Here is a 12,037-nt window from a genome sequence, read left to right on the forward strand (position 1 = left end):
TCTTTATTTGAGTTCTGTATCAGCTGCTCCATTATTCTGCCTGAGTTGAAGACACACCAACAGGCCTATAATTACCCAGATCATCCCATTTACCCTTTTAAAATATATCAGCAGTTGCTTCTTCTGGAACTTCCCTGGTTTTCTAAGACTTATTCTGAAATCACCAGTAAGGGTCTAGCAAGGTCCTCAATCAGCTCTTTTAAAACTCTTGGATGCAAGTTATCTGGACCTGATTATTCAAAATATCTAACTTCAATAGCTGCTCTTTAACATCCTCCTGAGATGCTAGTAGAATGGAAAGTGTGTTACATACGATATAACTACATCTGTTTTTTTCACAAATACAGAACAGAAATATTTATTGAACGCTGCCTTTTGTGCATTATTACTGATAATTCTACCATTTTCATCTAATAATGGATCAATACCATTGTTAGGATTCTTTTTGTTCCTAATATACTTAAGGACAATGAGGAGCTTTGTAGCTCTGCTGGCCATAGATTTCTCCTTATGTCCTTTTGCTTCCCTTATGGCTTTACTGCAGTTCCTATCTTCTGATTTATATTGATTATTATCAACTTCCCAGGGCCAACCTTACGGAAAATGGTGCCCTGGGTGAGGCTGGAGGTGGAGCGGGGTTGAGGGCTGGAGCTTGTCTGGGGGCGGAGCAGAGGTGCAGGTGGAGCAGGGAATGGGGGTGCACTGCGGCTGTGAGCTGAACGGGGCTGGGCAGCGGAGCCTGTAAGGGGCATTGGAGGGCGTTATTGTAACACCCTCTTGACAGTACCCCAACCCCACCCAACCACAACACCCTAGACAGTCACTCATGTCGACCACCCCTAGGGCCAGCCTTGCAACTTCCCCTTTTCCCCCTTAGTTTATATATATATATATATATATATACACATAAATAATTATTTTAAAAGCTTTATAGCTACCTTCTCTTACCCTCTAAACCAAGTCAGTTTACCCAATATGTCCTTCTTCCCCAATTACGACTTTTTGGGTTTCTAATGAAGTGTTCTTAAACAATTCCCAGTTATCTTTCATATTTTTCTGATTAAACTTTTCCACCCAGCTGATTTGTCTCATAATTGCTTTCAACTTTTTGAAATTGGCCCTTTTAAAGTCATGATCACTTGTACCTAAAGCAGGGCCGGCTCCAGGCACCAGCGAAGGAAGCTGGTGCCTGGGGCGGCCAATAGAAAGGGGCGGCACTCCGTCCGTGATTGGGGCTGCACGTCCGGGTCTTCGGCGATGGGCCCTTCACTCCCCTTCTTCGGCGGCAGCTCGGTCGCTTTTTTTTTTTTTTTTTTCTTCACCTCTTGGGGCAGCAAAAAAGCTGGAGCCGGCCCTGACCTAAAGTTTTTTAGTTCTGCGATCAGTTCCTCTTTATTTGTCAAGATGAGGTTTAATATAGGATTCTCCCTAGGTCTAATATAGAATTTATACTGTCCCTCAATGATAGGTGTCTTAATACTTCATGGCACTTTGGGAAAAAAATCCACACAAACAAAAATAGAGCGTGGCACTCAGATTTTCATCAAAGTGAGGGATGAGGAGAAGATCTAGAAAGAGATGCTAGTACACTGGAGGATGAAGTTGGGGAAGCAAATTGCTTGCTGTTGGCAGCCATAGAATGCCTCTGGCCAGGACAGTGGAAACACTTTACCTGTGAAATTTGTTGGCTCCTTCTGTTGTTCTCCTAGGACATATATATTTGCTAGAATCATAACTGTTTATGACTTTATTTTTCCACCACTTTGCTAACATATTTTGTGGTAAAAATCAAATTCTGCAGAAGAGGTCAAGCCAGCAGTACTTCAGTGCACCACAAGTTAATAGAGGCCTCAGAGAGCAATAGCATATGGTACATGCTGAGCAGAATCAATAAAGAAAGCACTTATGGAAATTATGGTGGTCAGACTGGCTCTTTCAGAAAGACTGAAAGGAAGGCTAGCGAGTTGACTGTAGTTTTATTTTTATGTCAATTTAATATCATTTAAAGCAGACAAAGCCATGTCACAAATATATTTGTCAACACTTTCTGTGAGAACATGGATCAAACTGATTATCAAAGGGCTAATTGCCCCATCTCCCGGGATGAAGCCAGGTAGATCCCAACCCGGGGGTTAGAAGCTGGAAGTGCATAGATGCTGCAACTAGGGGTGCTGCAGCACCCCCTGGCTTGAAGTGGTTTCCGTTATATACAGGCTTTACAGACTGGTTCAATGGCTCTCCGCATCCCCACTATAAAAGTTGTTCCAGCATCCCTGTGGAAGTGCTATCTCTGTGTCATCACTCTCACATTTCCCCCAGGAATCCTCTACATGGGGTTAGGGACCTTCATGCAGGAAGGAGGCAGAAGGTTAAATACTGAGAGTGATTTTTGAAGTCCCACCATATTGAGGAACCACCCTTGAGAAGGGCTTGTTGTATTAATTTGATGGAATATAGAAGATTCAAGATCTAAGGTGTTGGACAGTTTCCAGGTCATATTAACATTAAACAGTTTTAAACAAGGTTTGGTATACAGAGATCTCAGCTTGCTTAATAACATGGCAGCCACACCATTAAATATCCTTTTAGCCTTTTATGTAAGATACAGAAAATGGAAAAAAATAAAGCTTTTGAAATATGAAGTATTAAAGAAGACTTTTATTTTAACATTCCTTGTTCCCTTTCCCTTTAGCTGGAGAGTTTTTAAAGGACTTCTTTGACAGTCTCAGGTGGTATCAAAGGTATAATAACCAGGGCCACCCGGGGGGGCGACAAGTGGGGCAATTTGCCCCAGGCCCCGCAGGGGCCCCACAAGCCCTGGCCCGGCAGCGGTCCGGATCTTCAGCGGGATTTCGGCGGCAGGGGGGCCCTTCAGTTGCTCCGTGTCTTCGGTGGCACTGAAGGGCCCCCCGCCACCGAAATGCCACCGAAGACCCGGACCGCCGCCGGGTGAGTGCAAGTGCTGCAGCTCCCCCGCTTTGCCCCAGGCCCCCTGAATCCTCTGGGCGGACCTGATAATCACTGTCCTTTTTGGGGAAAAGAAGAAATTAGTTGAAATGGACGGGAGACATGGCTGTTGCTTTTGTTAAAATGCAACCCCATTTCATAGAAGGCAAAACAAGACAAACACACAAGAGGGGAGAGGCACGATTAGCAAAAGATACAAAATGCAGCTTCTGCCTCTGGTGTTTACTTTCATTTTCAGCCTCACTACTGGAAAAATAGGCACAGCACACAGTGTTATCAGCTACTCCACTATCTGGCTAACTTGTACCAGCATTGGGCTGTTTAAGGCATTGCTTTTAGCTGCCTCTTTGTGGTCAAAGGCTTACAGTGGTGTAGCAAAATATACAGTCTTGGTCAGCTTAGCCAGACTCTTATTAGAGAGAAAGGAAAAGGATAGGAAAGAGAAGAAATAAGGTGGAGAAGGAAAAGGACACAGTGCTGTGTGTGAGACAGTCACATATCCCAAGTGGTATTTGGGAGTCAGCCAATCCAGTGGAAGTGGTGTCATCTGGCTACCTCTCTTGACCTGGTCTGGTCAGGACATCTCTTGGTATGAGGACGATGAAGGTCTAATGGTATTACAGTGGATCCCAGGTTCCAAGAGACAGCAGAGGTTTCAGTCATGATGGTGAAGCTTGCTTCTTCACCTTTTTTCAGTCAATTGTCCCCCTTCACTTCTGCTATGCCAATTTTCCTCTCAGTCTTCTTTTAAGGACCCCAAAATGGAATGATGGGTGGCATAGTACATCCTCATTATTTTGTGCGACAGAGGGATGGATCACTTGATGATTACCTGTTCTGTTAATTCCCTCTGGGGCACCTGGCATTGGCCACTGTCGGAAGACAAGATACTGGGCTAGATGGACCTTTGGTCTGACCCAGTATGGCCATTCTTATGTTCTCATGTCCACCAATAGGCCTAATTTCTGACATACCAACTTTGATTCATTGATTTCTGGTCTCATACTGTTCTTCTTTACCAGACATGATCTCAACAGTCCTTGAATTACATCAGTAGGCCTTTTTGTTTGGACAAATCCAGTCTTTTTATTTTTTATTTTTCTGCATCTTTTCCTATCAACATTTGTTATTATAGGTTATTGTGACACTTTATGAACTTTCTCTCACTTTTCACAGTTGAGCTCACAATTAGGGTAAATTTGTAGGCCCGATCACCACAATAGGCTGCAGGGGTGATAACAGACTAGAAAATGAGAGGAGACTGGGAAAGGCATAGGGCCTCTGTAAGGATAGCCTGGCTTCCAGCAGGTCTCAGATTTTGGTGACCGATCTACTTGCTCTATCTGTTGGGGGTGCATGGAAATGCTGCTCCAGAGCTGCTAATCCACTGGGAACTAACTGTTAGGAAAACCTTGTGAAAATAGTGTACAAAAAGACATACTATGACATAATCCCCAGGGAATTAATGGGTTAATAACCAGCACAGGCATGGATTAAGACTATACTGGACCTGGATCTGACACAACTTTTCCTGCACCTCCCACTCAGATGGTGCGTGCTGTGTCTTCTGCCCATGCTGGCTTAACATTACTTAAGGGTATGTCTGCACTAGCCACCAGATCGGCAGGCAGCGATCGATCCAGCGGGGATCGATTTATCGCATCTAGTCTAGACGCGATAAATCGACCCCTGAGCACTCTTCCGTTGACTCCTGTACTCCAGTGCCGCGAGAGGCACAGGCAGAGTTGACGGGGGAGTGGCAGCAGTCGACTCACCGTGGTGAAGATGCCACGGTAAGTCGATCTAAGTACATCAACTTCAGCTACGTTATTCACGTAACTGAAGTTGCGTAACTTAGATCAATTCTCCTCCCCCCCCCCCCAGTGTAGACCAGGCCTAAGTCACTTCCCTTGTGCTGCGACTTGATGGAAGCAGATTCATCTGAGTCTCCTCCTATGAGCTGCACTGGTAGAAGGTGGGCAGCTAGCAGCAAAAAGGCTTGTGCTATGCTGCTTGCTTCTCATTCGGTCACTGCCGCAGCTGAATTCCCTTTGGCTGCTGGGTCCCGAGCCAAATGATGACTTAATCTGTTTACAAGAACCTTTAAGAGAGAGAAAAAGTGATACAGTACCAAACTTCCTCTGATTAAGGGCACCAGAATGTAAAATATAATACTCCACTGGAAACCAGTGTAGTTGGAAACAGATATGGTTGAATCAGTTCAAATAAAAGCCAGCCCGAATTTTCCCTCTAATTCAAACCAAGCCAAAGTCACAACTTTTTTTGTGAGAAAGTTAGGTTCACTTTTTCTGTTGATGTTTGGGTCGCTGTGGGCTGGATGCACAAATGGAGTTAAGCACCTGCGTCTCAGTTTCAGGATCCACCATGATGCGCAAACTCCCACTGAACCCTGTAGGTGCCTTAGCTTACTTGACACCTAACCTTTTCAGCAAAAATTCCCCCCGTGTCTGTATTTTTGCTGCTGTCAAATTCAAACCTATTCCAGACATATATATATCATATGAAGAGAACAGAAGGTAGCTAAAAAGAAAACAAGAGCCTGGCAGTATTGGACTGTGGTATACAGTGAGCTGTGAGGTTATAGATGCAAGACAGCTGGGATTTGGAGATTTACCAAAAAAACCCAAAATCATAGCAATGGTAAAAGGCATGCTTAAGAGTACAGCTGTTAGAAAACTGACAAAACTGTAATAAAGAATTGCATTTTGGCTAAACATAAGTTTAGTTTCAGTGTTGAGGGAGAGGGGTTGGACAAAAATCCTCAAAATTCTACAAGAAGCATACACAAAAAAATGAAGATTTTTCATTATCGTCAACATTTTCAGTGGGAAATAAAATACATTTTTCAAGAAAGTTCTACTTAATAGTGTTCAGGAATGTCTCTTTAGTTTTTCATACTGAAGCATGCACTCTCTACTTTAAATATGACTGGTCTGTGCCTGATGGTTTGGAGAAAACGGAAACAGCTAGATATTTGCTGTGTGAAAATCATAGAGGAAGCATGTGAATTAGAGTCCTCCTTATCAAATGAAGAGGTTGCTGTTGTTGGCTAGTCATCAGATTTGAAAATACCTAAGCTCCCTGAAACTGGAAGTTCAAATGCTGGCAGGAACCTTTCAACCATCCAATGTAGATAAACTGAGAACCATGTTTACAAGTGCAAGGCTTTAGAAGACATCTTAAAAACCCGTAGGTCCTCACTGCTGTGAGCATGGAAGGGTAAAATTTTGCCCTAGTGTCCTTGGTCAAGAGACATTCTCTCCCTCTTCCACTATGCTGGGTGCTAGTGATCTGCCTGCCTGCCTATCCCTCTAGAGGTAGTTTCATGTCTGTATATGGTGTTGAAGCACTTTGGGGTGACAGGTCAGGCTGGTAAAAATTCTCCATCTTAACTGTTTTTCTATGGAAAATTCTGTTTTCAGTTAAACTTAATTTTCTCTAACATTCTACAGGCCATTATCCTCTGATCCCACTGAGGATTACCTAAAGAAACTACACCATCTGCTAAAAAAAACTCCCTGACAAAGCACAGGAACAAATCTGTACAGACACATGTCGCATACCCCTGGTCGGGGTTCTATATTTGCTACCCAAGATCCATAAACCTGGAAATCCTGGACACCCCATCATCTCAGGCATTGGCACCCTAACATCAGGATTGTCTGGTTATGTGGACTCTCTCCCCAGGTCCTACGCTACCAGCACTCCCAGCTATCTTCGAGACACCACTGACTTCCTGAGGAAACTACAATCCATCCTTCCAGAAAACACCATCCTGGCCACTATGGATGTAGAAGCCCTCTACACCAATATTCCACACAAAGATGGACTACAAGCTATCAGGAACAGTATCCCCGATAATGTCACAGCTAACCTGGTGGCTGAACTTTGTGACTTTGTCCTCACCCACAACTATTTCACATTTGGGGACAATATATACCTTCAAGACAGCGGCACTGCTATGGGTACCCGCATGGCCCCACAGTATGCCAACATTTTTATGGCTGACTTAGAACAATGCTTCCTTAGCTCTCGTCCCCTAACGCCCCTACTCTACTTGCGCTACATTGATGACATCTTCATCATCTGGACCCATGGAAAAGAAGCCCTTGAGGAATTCCACCATGATTTCAATAATTTCCATCCCACCATCAATCTCAGCCTAGATCAATCCACACAAGCGGTCCATTTCCTGGACACTACTGTGCTAATAAGCGATGGTCACATAAATACCACCCTATACCGGAAACCTACTGACCGCTATACTTACTTACATGCCTCCAGCTTCCATCCAGGACACACCACACGATCCATTGTCTACAGCCAAGCTCTAAGATATAACCGCATTTGCTCCAATCCCTCAGACAGAGACAAGCACCTACAAGATCTCTATCAAGCATTCTTAAAACTACAATACCCACCTGATGAAGTGAAAAAACAGATTGACAGAGCCAGATGAGTACCCAGAAGTCACCTCCTACAAGACAGGCCCAACAAAGAAAATAACAGAACACCACTAGCTGTCACCTTCAGCCCTCAGCTAAAACCTCTCCAGCGCATCATCAAAGATCTACAACCTATCCTGAAAGATGATCCCTCACTCTCACAGATCTCGGGAGACAGACCTGTCCTCACTTACAGACAACCCCCCAACCTGAAGCAAATACTCACCAGCAACCACACATCACTGAACAAAAACACTGACCCAGGAACCTATCCTTGCAACAAAGCCTGATGCCAACTCTGTCCACATATCTGTTCAAGTGACATCATAGGACCTCATCACATCAGCCATACCATCAGGGGCTCGTTCACCTGCACATCTACCAATGTGATATATGCCATCATGTGCCAGCAATGCCCCTCTGCCATGTACATTGGCCAAACCGGACAGTCTCTACGCAAAAGAATTAATGGACACAAATCTGACATCAGGAATCATAATACTCAAAAACCAGTGGGAGAACACTTTAACCTGTCTGGTCATTCAATGACAGACCTGTGGGTGGCTATTTTACAACAGAAAAGCTTCAAAAACAGACTCCAATGAGAGACTGCTGAGCTGGAATTGATATGCAAACTAGATACAGTCAATTTAGACTTGAATAAGGACTGGGAATGGCTGAGCCATTACAAACATTGAATCTATCTCCCCTTGTAAGTATTCTCACACTTCTTATCAAACTGTCTGTACTGGGCTATCTTGATTATCACTTAAAAAGTTTTTTTTTTCTCTTACTTAATTGGCCTCTCAGAGTTGGTAAGACAACTCCCACCTGTTCATGCTCTCTGTGTGTGTGTGTGTGTGTGTGTGTGTGTGTGTGTGTGTGTGTGTATATCTCCTCAATATATGTTTCATTCTATATGCATCCGAAGAAGTGGGCTGTAGCCCACGAAAGCTTATGCTCTAATAAATTTGTTAGTCTCTAAGGTGCCACAAGTACTGCTGTTCTTTTTGCGGATACAGACTAACACGGCTGCTACTCTGAAACCTGTCATTAATTTTTCATATAAGGTATCTGCTTTCTATGGAAAATGTAGATAATGAAGTATTTCATTTGAAGAAACAAATATTTTGATTCTTATGTTGCTTGACTTAAGCTCCCATAATGCACCATGGCTATGCAATTACCATGATGCACTGCCTCCCCTTTCCAACCATGATGCATTATGAGAGACAGTCTGAATAGGGAGGTCCAGCCTATAGAGAACAGGATTATGAGGCACCCAAACTACAATTCCCATGAGGCACACACCATTTCAGAATCAAATACTCCGTGTTTGGCTGAGGTTTCAGATTTTGATTCCTTCCCCCCCCCCCCCCCCAATCTGGAAATTTTCCATGGAACACTCCAACCCCCTCCAATTTTTCTGACCTGCTCTAATGACAGGTTTTGATGACAGGTTTTGTATACATACACCCTTCCTGGATCCTTCTCCGAGGCCCTATCCCCACTCACTCCATCTCCCCTCCCTCTGTAGCTTGCTCTCCTCCACCCTCGCTCAGTCAAAGTATGTGTTTCAGGATACAAGGGTAAGTGTTCTTTCTGATCTATTGCTTTGTGAGGAATACCTGACCGAAGCAGTATGTGCCAACAAAACTTTTTGCAGTTTCTACAAGTGACAGAATGGGGTCCTGAAATCCCTACTTAAAAGTGGTTGAATTAACACCAGCGGTGACAAACTCTCTTCTTAATTCACAGACAAACAATGGGAGGGAAAAATTTTACTCAGGCTCCTCTAATGACCTGTGACATACATGAGGTTAGTCTAGATGATCTAAAGATATTTTTCTTGCCTTAAACTCTATGAATCTATGGAGCAAGCAAAGATTATGCAGGCATAATAATGTCCGTGACAAAAAATTTTAAGCGATTGCTTCCGCTGAATACAAAATAAGCCAGTCCCCTTCTGTTTACATCTTTCCTTCCCTGGTTCTAGCCAATCGTCTTATTTCCTCCTATGTGCTCAGCATGACTATAATGACTGAAATGTTCAGATATTTATGGTACTTATCCTAACAACATTCCTGTGAGGAAGGGAAATATTGTCCCTATTTCACCATGGGGGAACTGAGGTAGAGGGTAGATTAAGTGTCTTACCCAAGGTCACTGCAGAAGTCTATAGCTGAACTGGGAATGGAATCCAAGGCTCCAAAGTCCTATTCTAGTGCCCTAGCCAGTCCAGTCTCACAGAAAATCTGACTCCTTTTAGCTGGGAAATAAATTGTTCTTTGGTTAGTCAGCTTCCTTTCACGATCCGCACTGGAGGAAATGAGCTCTTTTCCTGGGGATCATTCTTTTGACAGCGGTTTCTTCCTGCAGTGAAACTACTTCCAGAATCATGTCCCTCAGCCCTGCCATGTGATGCTTTAGGCAGCTGCCTATCCCATCTATGTCTAAAGTTTTCCCTGAGGATGTGACGCAACTTGACAAGTTAAAGGAAATTCTTGTAGGATCAAATTCAGCCCCAGTATAAAGAGGGGCAATTCCACTAAGTTTTATCAGGGCTGAATTTAGCCCCTGCCTTTAGACTGTACTGAAAGAGTAAAATGACATGAGCTAGAGGCAGAATGTCATCCTTTATTTTGAATTTGCTAGCAAACACTTGTGTCACAATATTACTGACATTGATTTATGTTACTATCTTTGCTTTCAAAAAAGCAAAATATGAGTGTTAAAGAAAGAAGCACAAATCTGTAGGAGATGACATGACAGATGGATTCAGAACTTTAGGAGACAGACTAGTCTAAGCGATGCTAACAATTATTCTGCAGGTTTCAGAGTAGCAGCCATGTTAGTCTGTATCCGCAAAAAGAACAGGAGTACTTGTGGCACCTTAGAGACTAACAAATTTATTAGAGCATCAGCTTTCGTGGGCTACAGCCCACTTCTTCGGATGCATATAGAATAAAACATATTGAGGAGCTCAGTACAGACAGTTTGCAATTTCCTTAGAATAGTTTACTTGCATCATGCAACCAGTCTGAAAACCTCAACTTCTTGGCTATTTTCACATTTCTCCCCCCTCCCCCCATGCATGAAGAGACACTAGCCCATACAGTATTATGCACTTGCCCAACTTCATTGCTTTAACTGGATCCACAAACATAGCCTAATACCAGTTTCTCTGTAATTATATTCAGATAATTTAGGGCCAGAATCTGTCACCTTTTCTCACAGGGAGTGGCACCTTACTCCAGGGACTTCAGTGAGACTGTGCATATTAAGGTACTAGCCACTGCAATACTGGGTGGCAGAATCTGGCACTTGTATGAATAAATTTATATTTAGTGGTTTAAAAAAACAACAACCTCAGGCTGCTACTTTCTTTGCCAAGTGTTAGTTTGGAGCAAGTTTTTTGGCAGACATATAAGCCTAGTTTTATAATGGAAGCGGTGACACAATGTTTGCTGATGTGTCCTAAGTGGTGACTCTATAATAATGCCATTGACATTATCTGGACTCTTTGTTATGTCTAAACTAATGTGACCAGGCTAGATCTACAGAAAACTGAATACAAATGGTTAAGGAGCACACCTTACTTCCCCCCTCCCCCCGCAAGTGAAACTTGGCATTGATAGAGGTACAAAGAATGATGTGTCCCTCACTGATACTGTGGCTAAGTTAAAGCATGTGCTGTTGGAAATGCTACGCTACCCTGCTATTCAGGCCGTAAGAAAAGAAGCTGTCAATTTAGTGTGAGAAAAAAAATTAAAGGTTTAATGTCAATATTTTGGAAAAGGAACTATTTGCACATGGAAAGAAAACCACACCCATGTATTTTCTAAACATTTTCCAGTATTTCACTTTTTTTATTAAAGTTCTTACTTGGATTACAAAATATACTGGTACAGTATATGCAAACACAAACAGATGCTTTTTCTCAGTAATGTATAAAGTCACTATGGAAAGGGAGGATAACAAACCAAAATGAGTATGATACATGTAGGAGTAGGCAGACAAATCTTAACAGAGACTTACAACACTGTGAAAAATGATTCACCCTCAATGTGTGGAGATGGGAAGAGCAGAGACTCTAGTTCTGGATCTTATAGGGTGACCAGATAGCAAGTGTGAACAATTGGGATGGGGGGTGGAGGCTAATAGGGTCCTATGTAAGACAAAGCCCCAAATATCTGGACAGTCCTGATACAAATGGGACATCTGGTCACCCAAGGACCTTAACTGGTGATGTCAAAGGTATTATCCCATAATCTTTGAAGATGGTACAGCATAGGATACAAAGAGATTATAGATCTGCAGTGTAATAGAAATTCCCCAGACTTAAACCTTCATTAAGATGGAGTTGATACTGAACTTGCCTCCCCAAGTTGGGAAAATAGTCATTTGACAGATTATGTGGCTTAAAAAGAGTCAAGCAGGGAGTGGGGGTGGGGGAGAAAGATGAGATAAAAACCTGTTGTGAGCTAGAAAGAGGGAGAAGAGAGACTACAGGTAAGAAGCCTGAGGAGTCAGTACTCCATAGAGAACAGGAAGAAACTCAAAGGAGCCCAGGAGGAGCTGAGGGGAGAGAGAGAGAGCAGAGT

Source organism: Terrapene carolina, unplaced genomic scaffold (genome assembly GCF_002925995.2).
Source record: "Terrapene carolina triunguis isolate 2854851 unplaced genomic scaffold, T_m_triunguis-2.0 Scaffold141, whole genome shotgun sequence".
Taxonomy (NCBI): domain Eukaryota; kingdom Metazoa; phylum Chordata; order Testudines; family Emydidae; genus Terrapene; species Terrapene triunguis.